This window comes from Aythya ferina, assembly GCF_964211825.1.
Source record: "Aythya ferina genome assembly, chromosome: 5".
In the NCBI taxonomy this organism is placed as follows: domain Eukaryota; kingdom Metazoa; phylum Chordata; class Aves; order Anseriformes; family Anatidae; genus Aythya; species Aythya ferina.
In genome coordinates this window covers 43,690,676-43,704,516 of record NC_140301.1, presented here as the reverse complement: position 1 = coordinate 43,704,516, position 13,841 = coordinate 43,690,676, and the positions used below count along the sequence as shown (strand labels likewise).

The 13,841-nt window shown below is 45.8% G+C and overlaps 1 long non-coding RNA gene across 2 annotated transcripts in view; it reads right to left on the bottom strand.

Annotated features, from left to right (window-relative positions):
- LOC311437395 overlaps positions 1 to 13,841 on the bottom strand; it is a 152,017-nt gene that overhangs the window by 127,119 nt on the left and 11,057 nt on the right. The window contains exons 2-3 of one of the 2 annotated variants that reach the window (XR_014693437.1): positions 7,042 to 7,811; positions 6,152 to 6,631 (exon numbers count right to left, since the gene is read on the bottom strand). This is a non-coding gene — a long non-coding RNA (uncharacterized lncRNA). Of the gene's footprint in view, positions 1 to 6,151; positions 6,632 to 7,041; positions 7,812 to 13,841 lie in introns of those variants that run through there. The other variant, XR_014693436.1, reaches the window with a different exon arrangement.

Sequence of the window (13,841 nt, the reverse complement as noted above, 5' to 3'; positions counted from 1 at the left end):
TTCTGCTGGGTAAAGCAGGGCTTTGATAGCATCTAGGATTTGCAGGCTTGGACAATTACCCCACGCAAGCTGTGCACAGCTGCACTGCTGCTGGAGTGACAGTTGTACTCACTTTCCTTGCTGTACCAAACTGCCAGAAGTCTACTCGTGAAAGTGAGCCTGGAGTAACATTTGTGGGCTGAGATTGGCCACGTCATCTGTGATACCTACATCCACTCATCTGCCAACATGCTGTCTGCAATCCGAAACGTGCTCCTGTTTTATTCCTACATTGTATGGGCGATGAAAGAAAATGCCAGGAGAGAGAGACAGCTAACGCAGTCAGCAGTTACTTGTTCTTCCCTGGGTCCTGTTTTCAATATAAGTGCTTGGTTTAGGTTATTGTTTCTCCTTTTTCCTCTTCATTCATTCTGGCATTCCATCTTGCCATGCAATTGGAGCTATTCAACTCAAAGATAAAAAGGATTCATGAAAACGCTCAAAGACCAAGCTGGGTTGCTCACTGACACGGACTGTGTGTCCTGTTTTATATGACTTAGGGAATAGTAGTTCCTCTGAGAAATTATTCTCCATTCAGATCCTCAGCAAATGTGTCCTGATTGGATACAAATGAGAAAAATGAAATGCAGATGATCCCTTTTTAGCTGCAGCTCCGTGGAGGCCTACGCAGCATGTGTATCTTTGGTCAGCTATCTCTTGGTTTCTGCCAACAAAAGTGTTGTTCCTACCTGCTCACATCTGCAAGCATCACCCTTGTTTCCTCTGACTACCACACCAGCAAGAACACCAAGAGAAGGAAACCGTCTCTTACCTCGCCAGTTTTCAAGGTCTTAATTTTGTCAAAAACTTTTGAAAGTCAAAGTAGCCCAGTACCAGGAGTCAGCTCGTGCTTACAAATGGAAATGCAGACTCAGCCCTGCCTACCTATTGCCAAACTCCACGCGCACTGTTTCCCATTTGCTGGCACTGGCTCTTCAGAAGTGCCTATGCAGTAAGAAATACCGGGCACAGAGATCTTAGCTGGAAATCAGCAGTGGTCTCGTGAACTGCCACTTCTGCTTCTCTTGCTATTTTGACTTCTCTCACAGCATTGTCAAGTCAGGAGGAAGCCACGTAAAAGGAAAGAACGCTCAAAAAAACACAGACATTGACACAGCAAGAATTGGGTTCTTCCTTGTTCCCCTAGGCACTAAGATACCAAACCCTAAAGCACACGCTTGCTGTTTCAAGGCAAACATTCACTAGGAATTCTTCCTTTGTTCTATGTCTGTTGTACCACAAGACAGTGCATACCTGCACAGGAGAAAAGATTGTGACAGGAAGGCCAAGCGCTGTCTTCTGTTTCACTTATCACCTCATCCTGTCAGCCTAATTTGGCGATCAGTAGAAAACACCAGGAAAAACTTCCTTGTCAATGAACCTTTCTGCTGTAAGAGCAGGATGCCCTCCTCATGCTCCCCCCTATCCAAAAAGATGCCAAACAATCTTCAAAAGGCCCCCTGAAATAAATCAGTCTATAGAGAACATAAGATAAATCTTCAAATAAATAAATAAATAAATAAATCAGCCTAATAACAAAACTATTCCCAAAACAGAGAGTTTGAAATCCACAAAAGCAGGAGAAAGGATTCCATGGCCTCTAACATGGGGTTTACCCCACTGTTGAGTTTGAAAGCATCTTGTACACCGCCAAGATGGATAGTAGCATAAAACTAGTGTAAAGGTAGATAGATCAGCAGTCTGGTCCATGGCCAAAATATCATTCCACCCCTGGAAACCCAAAACCGCAAAGGACTGAAGTAAAACTCTAATGATATGTCAAAGCTACCTGATACCTCCTGAGCTCTCTGACTCAAGTCTTTACAGCCAGTGAAGGGGCTCAGAGCTGTACTTTATTTGTGACCATACTCTTAAATGTCCAGTTTAGGTAAAAGAGTTTATGATTCCCAGGCTATGATGGATATCCTTGCTGCAACCACAGCTGTAAAGACACAGTCAGGATTATTTTGAGCATCCATCACCCACCCGACTTGAGCCTTGTGTCTCATCTGTCATCTAAGTAGGGGGTGCAAATCTCATTATAACCACCAGAGCGAGTCATGTGTTACAACTTCTGTGCATGTCCATTACATTCAAGAATAACCTCCCAGCTCCTCCAGTGGGGATGGCAGAGATGGATGGAGATCCCCCTTTGATCTGGGGAGTTCTTCCTCTACCTCCAGTTTGTCTCCAATTGCCTCCAAGGTCATGCTGTCAGGACAGGGACGGCACCCTCCCTTGCATATGAATCCCATCTCCCCTCCTCCAAAACCACAGTCTACACGTGTTTGCTGTTACTTCCAGATGTGTCCACAACTTGAAAGCGGTGATTTAAGAGAAAAGAAAAAAAAAAGAAAAAGAAAAAAAAAAAAACATTTAGAGCTGGAGGAGCTGAATCCCCCTTCCCCTCCCTCCTTTTCCTTCAGCATCTGCCTGGGCTGTCTACACAGTCAACACCAAACCATTCAAGGGGACTCCATATTCGCCACACGTGGAAGGATTAGAGACATAAAGCGACTTTTCCTCTCCCCATCAGACTTAAACCCTCTCCGTCACCTCACTGTCTCTGAATTCACTCCTAGAGATCTCTGGCTAAAGCCCCACCAACAGATATCTAACAAGAAACTCGCTTGGTGTCCTTCCCCGTGCTGGAATGAAACGGATGTCTGCAAAACAATGGAAATGATGGCACTGACTAGGGCTAGATTGCCTGGATGGATGCAACAGCACGTACAACATTAATATATCTTAATCCTACTGTTCTCACTCATGCAACCCTGGCAAAAGACTCGAGCTCTGTCCTGCAGACATCTCCAACCCTTCAATAGCCAGAGCAGGGGTCCCTTTCAGTGGCTGATCAAGGGGATCGGGATCAGCAGGAGCACAATGTCACTTCTGTGTGGTACTGCAAGCTTTGGATTTTCCCTTGAAGACACAAAGGGGAGGGAGAAAGGAGCCAATCTGGCTCACACGAGTACCTGGAGCACTTGCTCCATCGCCTGAGCACCTCCAACACAAGAAGGGTTCACCCCTGGTTTAGGGAGTCATTCTCAGAGTGGCTCTCTCCCCCATCAGCTGGTGAAGGGCCACCCCCTCCACACCCTGTGCTGTGGGAAGCTAATTTAGAAGCCAGCCTTGCCATCTGTGGACTACCCCATGCTGGGAAAAGCCTCAGCTGGGGAGATGTGCAGTCCTTCCAGAGCAGCGCAAAGAAATGGGAGCGTGGGAGAGAGCATGGACCCAAGAATCCTCCTAAGTCCCCAGCAAACTTCTCCGTGCATCCCCCAGACTCCACCTCTTCCACCAGAAGTACCTAAACGTGTCCCTGTAGTGATGGCTGCTGTTGACATCGGAGCAGACTCACAGCAGCACTCCTGCTGCTGCCCTCAGCTGAGTCATGACTCACGAACAAAGAGGATTTTGACCATTGTTATTTTATTATTTTCATTATTTCATTCATCATTTTAATTTCCCTCTCTCACTCCTGGTCAAAAGAGAAAGACATACAAACACATATACACACACAAAAGAAGAAGAGAAGGAAAAAAAGAATGAAAAACTGCCAACATGGTCAACATCTGGAAACTGATTTCCCAACCCCAGAACAAAGAGCTCTGAAACTGTGGCTCCAAGTCTCCTGTTTGTGTTCTCCCATTATGTAAAAAGTCCTATAATAAAATCTAATAGAGAAGAAACCCAAGAGTCGGCAAGAATAATTTGGAATTTATTAGCAAATGAGATCCGTTTGGAAGTTCTTGTAGAACTGTACATTGGACATACAAAGCTATTAAATCATACACTGGGGCTTGAAAATGCTGCAGGAGTATGACAGCTTTTGGTTCCAGAAAACCCACCCTTATAGATCAGGCATGGCTTCAATCACTTCTTTAATCCCATCTAAAATATTTGTGCCATTTCTATTACTTCCCACGTTCAGAAATATCATTCTTACCAATGCTTAGCACTGTGCATGGATGGGGAAAAAATATGGAGATACAGAGAATGCCAGGGGGATAAAAGGGGAGAAACAGAATTTTGAGATCATCATTTTTCAGCAAGGGAAGGGGAGAGATGCAGTTCCTAAACTTGGTAGGACACCAGTCCTTTTTACCAGGAGGAAGTTTCTTAGAACGGGTTAAAAATCTACTACTGACACTTAACAGAAAAGGATTTTGCAAGTCACCAGAAATGTTCATGTGGGAAAAAAATATTTTCAAAAACATTCAGTTTTTAATTTAAAAAACTGAAACCCCATACTATTTCAATAGAAAAAAAAAATCATGCATTGTTGAGAAATGGCACAGTGCACCCCACTGGGACAGAAAGAAAAGCGTTATTAGTCGAGAATTGTTGAGGAGAAGACAATTATTTGAGAGCCTCAAAAGAAGATGCTCCTCTGAGCGGCTTGATCACATACAGATATGCCCAAGAGCTGCTTGTACTTCAGCTTCTCTTTCCCCTGACCCTGAAATTTGGGTGCCCTGAAGAGCAGCCCACCATGCTGGCACCATGTGGAAAGCCCAGGTTCACAGACAGAGGTGTTCATCCTTCACCTCCAAGCCAAAGCGATCTAGGAAGAGACACCACAACTAGATGCACATAATGAAGCCACATTGTCCAACACTCTCCTGGTCACAACCCTTTTTTTTTTTTTTTTCTCTTTGATGTTATTTTGCTGTGCTTATGTGAATCATTGGACCTAGCCTTTCATCTGAGCCCTTGGGATGCATTACAAAGATGGAAAGAGAAAGGCACCACTTAATAACGCCTTCCAAGTGTGAGGGAGAGGAGATTCCTGGAAAATCTGGTTAAGACGGTCCAAAAACCTTCTTCGAAGAAATGTGGCAAACTGTATATAGCTATTTATGGTGGAGATGGAAGTTAGACTACTCTTGAAGACAAGTGGCTGCTGCCCAGAGGTCTTAATCATCATTCCAGTTAGTCATTGAAAATTAAACACGTCATAAGGAGGTGGAGGGAAAGGGCTACTCCAAATAAATAGCCTCATTATTCTGCAGGAACTGTTCTAGCTCACATATGTTTACCTACACTCACATTTAAAAAAGAAGGCACCCAGCCAAACCATGGATCCAGAACTTGAATTCTGAAACCAGACTTCTTTCTTCATGCGTGGAATTGCTCAAACAAGAACAGAATTGGTCAAAGCAATATTTTTCTTTAAACAAAAAGTGGTTTTTCTTCAAAAGAAAATTAATTTATGAGCATTTTCTTCTCCCCTCCCTCAAATTTTTCTAATTTTTCAGTAGAAAAAACAGAAAACAAGAAACTTTTTCAGCTTTGGTTTTAGCTTTGTTTTTCTTCATTCCTCCTCTGCTGCCTCCTTTTCATGGCAAAACAGAATAAAAACAGATGAGAAGGTGAGGAGGATAATAAAGAATTCCACATGTTCATTTATATCTTGAAAATTGAAGTTCTGAGACTTTTCTATTTCCTTGAGACCAATTCCAATTTTTTCCCTGCTTGCATTTTTACTGTCAAATCAGAAAAGTGAACTTTTTGGGAGTGTTGCTTACAAGCACCTTCCAAACACTTGCAGGAGATGATCTTAGGATGTGATCTGTACTGCTCCTGCCTTCCTTCACGCATCCTATCTAGGCAAGAGGTGTTCTTGCTGTCTGCAGGCATGCACATCTCTCAGATGAAGCCAGGTGAAGCACAACAGCTCAGCACACTGGCCACCAGAGGCTAGCTGCTTTTCTGGGAAAGCAGATGGCAGAAGAGCCACAAATAACATGTGGCCGCAACTTCTCATTACCAGACCTGCCTCTGCCATAGCCCCCCAGGGTAAAACATCTTCAGCAGAGCATGTTCGTTGCCTCGGGCCTCCAGCCTGGAGCCTCCTCAGCTCCACAGTCATCATTGCTTTCACTTATGAGCAGCAGAAATACAGCCTGTGGACCTCGACTTCAACAGCTGAAGACAAGGCATTGCATTCCCCATCACTTCCCTGAACTATTTATAACCCAAAGTGAAACGTACAATTATTATTAATAAAAATGTTTCCTAGCCTCTATGCTTGCACAGGAAAATTTGAAGGCAACACCTGAAGGTAGTTACAGGCCCACAAAGTGGTAAAAGAAAAACAGGTACGTATTCCAGCCTCGTGGCTTTTAATCCAGAGTCATGATTTGTCGACAATTGACTCATGATTTTTGAACGCCGCTGAGGCTGGCAGTCCTGACAATGAACTTGGAGAGGTTTTGCCAGTTTACTGAAAGGGAACTGGGGACTTGAGCTCGTGATGCTGACGCTTTTCAGCACTGTTAGTCAAGTCTGTTGTGCATCTCGGCTGCATCCTGTCCCACGGAGACAGCACGCACAAGTCTCGTCTCACCCGCTCTTGCCCAAGCCAGACCTCTCCCTCGAGGACACACACGGCGTAGGGCAATCCTCTGTGGGTGCAGAAGCAAGGTCCAGTCCTCCTCTTCACAGGAATTAATGAGAATTTCTGCCTTTGGCATATTCATGGAGACAGGGTCTTGCCCAAAGCACATACCAAGGGAATGAATCTTCCAGAAATATGAATTCTCTTTGCCTCATACCAAAACATTCATAGTAAGACCAGGCAGCACTCCGCAGCAAAATATTGGCAAGAGGAAACACTAATAAAAGACTAAGACACTAAAAAACACCAAGAAAAACCTCCCAGAAGAAACAAACATAAGAATATGCTGCCCATTCAATAAAAAAATGCTAACAAATTAATGCTGTCTCATGATGATATTGAACTATTTACAGGAAGAGAGCGCAGAATTTTGGCTGGCGAAGGAGAAAACTATCCATCACAATTATTTTCTGTGCATAACAAAGCGGGGAGGAAACAGAGGAGGAAAAGTGGGGGAGTAAGGGAATGGTGAAAGAGAAGGGACACAAAAACAGAGAGTATAGATTAAGAAATTGATGCAAAAAAAGGAAGAAATGGGGAAGAATGAGAGGGGGACAGAGCAGAGATAACACTAGGTCTTGCTGCTCACTATTTACCTGCTTGGAGCCAGAGTCATTGGCATCTTCCTTACAGGGCACAGGCTCATGCCCTTACTCCTCAAAAGCAGTGGCTTCCTAACAGTGCCATCAGCACGAGCAAAACGCTCGTGGGCCAGCTGGGGCAAAGTGAGTGCAAAGCATATGCCAAGTTCCCATTATTAATTTGTTTTATATCCACATCATTATAGATGATAACATGAGCTGATTTCACAGCCTGGGCCTTCCCCGGCCGGCAGCCCCAGTGATTCATGACAATTTCTGTCAGTGACTTCACCACAGTGCATGGAAAATGCTCCGGAGCTGCATGCGTGTGCTCGCAGTGACTCACTGACTCCTAGGGTTGGGATTTAGCAACCTGCCCCAAGTCTGCCAGCTAGACAAAGGCCCTTCTTGTGTGGCTTCCAACCTACAGGTAGGCACCAAACACCAGAGCACGCGGGAGAAGGCAGGAAAAGGTTGTCCTCCAGTACTTAGTGCATGCAGGTAACAGCTGAGGGTGCTGGCACAAGAACTTACTCAAGGCACAGGTTGGCTCTTCTCATCTCTGCCAACAGCCAGCAACAGCAGTGCAGGTCACAAGGCATGTAGTCCTCTGGGATGCAAGAAGCACCCCAGAGAAAGCAGAAGTGCTCTGCGCAGCTCTTGACGCCCACGAGGAGGACTGTCCCAGGAAGTTCTCAGGAACCACCAAGGCGTTCTCGTTCAGGGAGAGGGATGTATTTCTGCATCAAGAGTCAGCAGGAATTCACAAAATGCTGCAGAACAGCCTGAATTAGAAGAGGAAACGTCTTACAAAATAGCACTGACGTTACTCAGGAAGAGCACGCAAAATATGCTATAAACCCATGCGCATGGGATACAGGAACCTTCAGGGGCAGGCACTAGAGTAGGCACCCTCACAGCCAAGCCACCTCCACTCTGTAAGCACCTTAGAAATGGAAGCTCTAACCAAAAGGTTAAATAGATGTTTTCCCCTCCCTTTTGGGGGAATTGAGGCTGAGAGGGTGCTCAGATTTCCCAACTCCTTCTGCAGTCTTTGGCTAATACTTTGTTTTTAAAAAATCAAAAATAAAAGCAACAGCTTGGAAGCAGGGTGTACCAAGAACCCAGTCATATATCCTGCATGAAGAGTGGTGTGCTCAGATGCCCAGAACGGATACTAAAGGAGAGGTGTCAAGGAAACACTTTCAGCAAGTAATGCTTTTTTTTTAGAGGGAATGAAAACAATCATCATACTTCTGCTGGGTTTAGTCCTTTGATTCTTTCTGATCGAATATAAAGAAGAGTGGGCAAAACTCAAGCCATTTAGTTTTGCCAAAGATAACATGAATTTTTGGTTTGAAATTAGATTCTATCCTGATACAGACCTGTTGGTTAAAATATTGACCTCAAATGCTTCATTCAATGTGGGGAAAAAAAATCCTCCCTCTGTTTTCAATTCAGCAAGGAAGCCAGGATTCATCCCACCTTCCTTGCCATTTCAGTAACGCACCAAACACAACTGCCATTTATTTCTGAAGAGGTTATGCCTGTTTCCCACACATCCTGGAACTAAGGCACCCCCAGGAGTCCGTCGACCACAAGACAAAAACCCTCTAACAAAAGCCTAAGGGGCTGCAGGCAGCTCCAGGACCTCTCAGAAACCAGAGTTAATGCTACGAAGACAGGAACAAGCAAGGTCTCTCGTAGCTACCACAAACTGCTTCTGCTCTGGTTGTATTGATCCATAGATGCTCTCCTTCAGCTCAGAGGGAACAAGCTGCTGGAAGATGTGCATCCCCAAACCAGTGGTTTCTGAGGAGCAGGTGAGGACCCTGCTGTTCTCCTGTAGGCCTGCGATGGGCAGCAGCTGAACTTGCAGTTGTTCTCACCTCGTCATGTCAAGGCTCTGGGGAAATGTGTTTTCCCATCTGACTTTGAACTCTTCCAAGCTGGTCTTGACCCCGTGGGGAGAGAAGTCACAGCTGCTGGGTGCAGCACCTAATTGTTCACATCTTGCCAAGCTAACAATGCAACGCGCTGTCGCTTGAGGAAGCCCCGGATAGCACTTTAACACTCTCACACCTTCACAAGGGCAGAGGAGAAGGCGTGACAGAGCCAGACCTCCCCACTGGCCCCCAGGGAGCTCCATTCACCACAGCCATGCCCATTTCTTCCCGCATCCCTCTGGCCCTGCTGCAGTAAGTGACACCCATTCCCATGGCAGGCATGTCATGCTGCTGCTCCCCTGACTGGCGCTACTTGCTACCCTACATCAATACCAAAAAAAAAATAATAATAATAAGATCTCCCTTGGGCATCGTGCAGTGCATTCCAGCTTCTCTCTGGTCACTGTTTGTGCAGTGTTTTAAATACATGAAGCATTATATAAATGCTAACTATTATTATAATGTTCCCCTCCTTCCAATCAACTCCCCCCACAGACCCACAGACGCATTCCCCACCTCCCGTTTTAGCACGTCCACGGCCCCAGAAATTACCCTGTTTTCATTTACCCTGCCCTTTGCCATCCGATCCCAGCCCTCAGCAGCTTTAAATAGTCTGCATTATTATGAAGGCTAGTTAGAACTTGTCCCTAATCACTCCAGGAATAATCCTTGATGGCTTGTTTCAGGCTGTGTGTGGATGGCTGTGCGACAACAGGGCTCTGGCCAGCCGAGGGCCCTCCTGGAGAGGGAGGCAGAGCCCGGGGCCTGATGCAGTTTGAACAGCCCCCCTGAAATGGAAACCTACTTTTCGGAAAAGAAGGGGCTGACCATGTTACCTGTTGATAGACGCCAAGCAGCAGAAGCCAACTTGCCCTTTAAAAGCAAGGACATTGGAAACGGTGCTGTCGGTGCCTCCCTGAACTGCGCTTGCTCCTCCTGGTCCTGGGGCTTGCACTGTTTGTCCAGCACACAAATTCCTCTGCTTTATACCTAAATATAAGCTCTTGCTCTGCCAGGGCTACGACCCAACCCTGTGACAGTGATAGAGATAACGAAAAGGAAGACACATCTGGTGCTTAATAAATCTGTTTCTCTAGGTTGGCAATGGTGATTTCAATCTCATTCACAGGAGAAAATCCAAGGCAGAGAGAAATCTGCTTCTTCTTTTTTTTTTTTTTTTTTTTTTTTTTTGGTTTAGGTTCCAGCTGCAAGCTTAGAGGAAAACAAATTACACAGTCCTATGACAGCACTGAGACTCTACCCCAAAGCAGCAGTATCTGGCAGAGCAAACAGACAGCCAGATAAATGTTTACCTGGGGTCATGTTAGCCCACCAAGATGAAGCCTCTGGTGTTCACAAATTCTTGTGTTCGTATTATGCATAGCCAACATCTCACCGGTTATGTTCTCAGGACACCACATGCACTAAAGTAGGAAGCAAGAAGCAGCTGAAAAGCACCTGCTGGAATAATACCATAACAAAACGCCTCTGCACCATGGTTCAGCATAGTGCTTGCCCAAACACGTGGCCATCATGTTTTAGGATGATCTCAGAATTCATTGCTGTGCATCTCACCACCTGTAGGACACTAGATGTACCTGAAGGAGCTAAGAAGAACAGAAAGGGTTTGGGGGCTTGTCTTTCATTTCCCAAAAGCTTCACAGGTATCAGAAAGGGGAAAAATAAAAAAAATAAAAGAAAAAAACAAAAGGCAGAGCTTTTATGGCAATTCTGTTTATTATGGGAGCTACCAAGAAGAAACCAGTGCTTGACAAAAAGCTGCCTAAATGGCTGGGTGGAAAAAGGGCAGCAAACTGGAGGATGCACAGTGTGAAGCCACGTGGACTGCAACAGAGATGGGTGTTAAACCTCAAGGTGCTGGGCTCCAGGGGCCCCACGCAGTGGCAGTATTGAGGGGACTGCAAGCTGCTAAAATATATATATATATATATATATATATATATATATATATATATATATATATAAATAAAGACACTTGAAAAAGCTTCTGGCTATGCTGGAGCAGGTCCATTTTCTTTACACGGAATTAGCCCACTCACAGGAGTGTTCACCTTCTAATACGGACACAGCAGGAAAAGCTAAGAAATAATATTAAAGAAAACTCTTTAAAGGGAAAATCCTTACATTGCTGCAGTCCACAGAGAGAATTTTGCAAAGAAACGTTCATTGTTTTGCACTGCAGACATGCACACAGAGACAGGGAGAGGTGAGTATGTTTTATTTAAGAGCACCCAGCCAAATCAGTGACGGAGCCAAGTACTGAAGAGCTTTGATATTTTGGTCATGCAGCAAGATGTGGCTATTCAGTCCTATTTCATGCTTTCCATCCTAGCCCACAAATTCTGGGTCACAGGAGGGTGAACCCTCAACACAGGCTCTTTAGAAACCCAAGAACACGCTCTGCTACTCAGCTGGGCTCAAACCAAGTTAAAGCAGGAGATGGAGCTGGCTTCATGATGGGCAGAACCACCTGGAAGCCAGTACTGACTGCCCTCCTCAAAGGGCCAGCAAGCAGGGAGGGATCTAAAGCACAAAGGATGTTCTCCGAGGCACCAAGTCCAGTTACAAACCCAGGACAGAGACCAGAGCAGCTTGGAGGTCAGGCTCCCAGCAGTGCTGCAGCGGGCAGGCACTCACAGGAACTACAGCAGTGACGTGCACACAGTAAATTGTCTTCAACACGCACAAGGACACCAAGCTTGAAGATGAGACAGAAAAGAGGTTTCCCTAAAAATGTCTGCCAAGGTCAGTCCTACCTTGGGTTGGACTGCCAGAACCGCAGTAAGCAGCAGCCATTCCTTGAGAAGCTCTCCTCGAAGAAGAGCCTGAGGACACTGGGAGCACAGTCTTACTCTAATGGATGTTCAAGCAAACGCTCGGGGGGAGGGCTCACACTATTTCACCATGTGGACCTCACTAAGATGTCCACATCAGAAACTGAGACTCCCTGCAAGCTCTAGAGACGAGCAGACATTTTTTGAACATGATTCAGAGCCCAGAGGGTAGGAACCTAGCTCCTGTTCTACTTATGTGGTCCAAACCACTGCCCTGAGGTGCCTTCCCCTCTTCTTAGTCCACCCAGTGCTTAGTCAGGCCGCTGTGCTAAATGGCAAATGTTACACAACGACAGAAATCCCTGACATCTCCTCTACGTAGCAAGCATGGTATGAGCCAAGGGAAGCCACCTGAGATTGGGAACCTGAGGCTGCCTCGCATGCTGGAATGGCAGAGCTGGGGCAAGCTCTACATTTTATTTGTTAGGACATTGGTGAAGTCTGGCATGTGAAAAATAGAAGAATGATAACCATCACTAGGCATGCACACAAAACAGTGCTGCTCTCAGTGGGAGAGACAGTAAGAGCCAACTAGGACAGAATAAAATCCGATCTTCTATAGAGGTGCTACAGAGAGCATCAGTAACTGGAAATGAGGAACAAAACAATTCACTGATCACTGAAAGACTAAAAGTTGACTAAAGCCATACAAACAGTTGAGGTAGTACTGGTCGAAACTGAACTTACAAAAAAAAAAAAAAAACAGTTTGGATGCAATGAGCATCACTTGCCATCATCATGCAGCTCATTAATTATTTAGCCATAGTTAACTATTGTGCTCCTGACAGGTTATCAGCCAGGCAAGCCTCATTCTCTGTAAGCATAAAAAACCCACACAGGAACAGCAGAGGTAAAACTGCCGAGCGGGATTTTGTACGTGGGACATTGTAACATCTTATCAGGCCCCAGACACATGAGATCAGAAATGCCAGCTGGAACCCACAGGGCTTATCTGGGCACTCAGAAGTGTAGGAAGAACGAGAGCCAGAGGAGTTTTATTCTATATGAATCCATGAATGCTGCCATTGTAGATAAGGAGCGAAGTCCCAGGTTCCTCTAAGTCAATGACAAATCTCAGTTTGACTTCATTTGGGCTGGGATTTCCTGCTCAGCATCCAAGTGTAAAAACCATGCTAAACACAGGAAACAGACAGCAGAAAGTCTCAACCCCCCCATGGCTCCCGACTGCGCTGCTTTCAAGGCCAGCACGAGCCTACCTGCTAGCTGAGAAGGATGGCTGCTTGTGCTCGGCACAGGCTGCTCTTCTGGGGTTTAGGGTCAGGCTTTTGGGGGACTGAAGGCCAGTTTTGGTAAGCCAGGATGTTCCCCTGTGCATGAAGTGATGAAGCTAGACCCCAAGTCACAGCTCATCTGCTGTTGGAGGGGCTCTCCAACCCTGGGGGCAGGAATCCTCAGGGTGTAAATGAAGGTAGTGTCCGACCCCAGAGATACACCAAGAGGAAAGAGCTGTTAAATCTTGAACAAAAAGAAGAAAAAAAGACAAAGCACCTTCTACAAGGCACCGGCTTGCTAGAAGAAAGACCAAGGCTTGCAGCGAACAGGATCAGACCATAGCCCTGCACCCTGCAGGTGGAGGCTCTGCCACCAGGGACAGGGACAGCCAGGGCCAGCTTTCTGCCCCACAGCAGCAGAGGAGTTCCCACAGGAATGAGGACAACCTCCTTGTCCTTTGAGGGTGTCCAAAACATCACAAGCTATGCTCGACAGTGGTAAGATGCCAACCCCAAAGACAGGAGGAGAAATTTTATAGGTATCATGCTGTCAGTACTGAAGTTAAAAATCCACCTCTTTTCAATGCTAACATCCTACCCTGCTGGGGTGGGGGGGTAGCTACTGCCAGCCAGATGAGACAATAAATAAAATTTAACCTGCAGGAGGCTTTGGGGCTGCTTTTAAGAACAGCCCACACCTCAAGGGAAGGAGGCACCAGCACTTCTGATGCTCCCATTGCAGCTGTGACATTACAGGAGGGAGAGAGGGACCCCACAAGGGT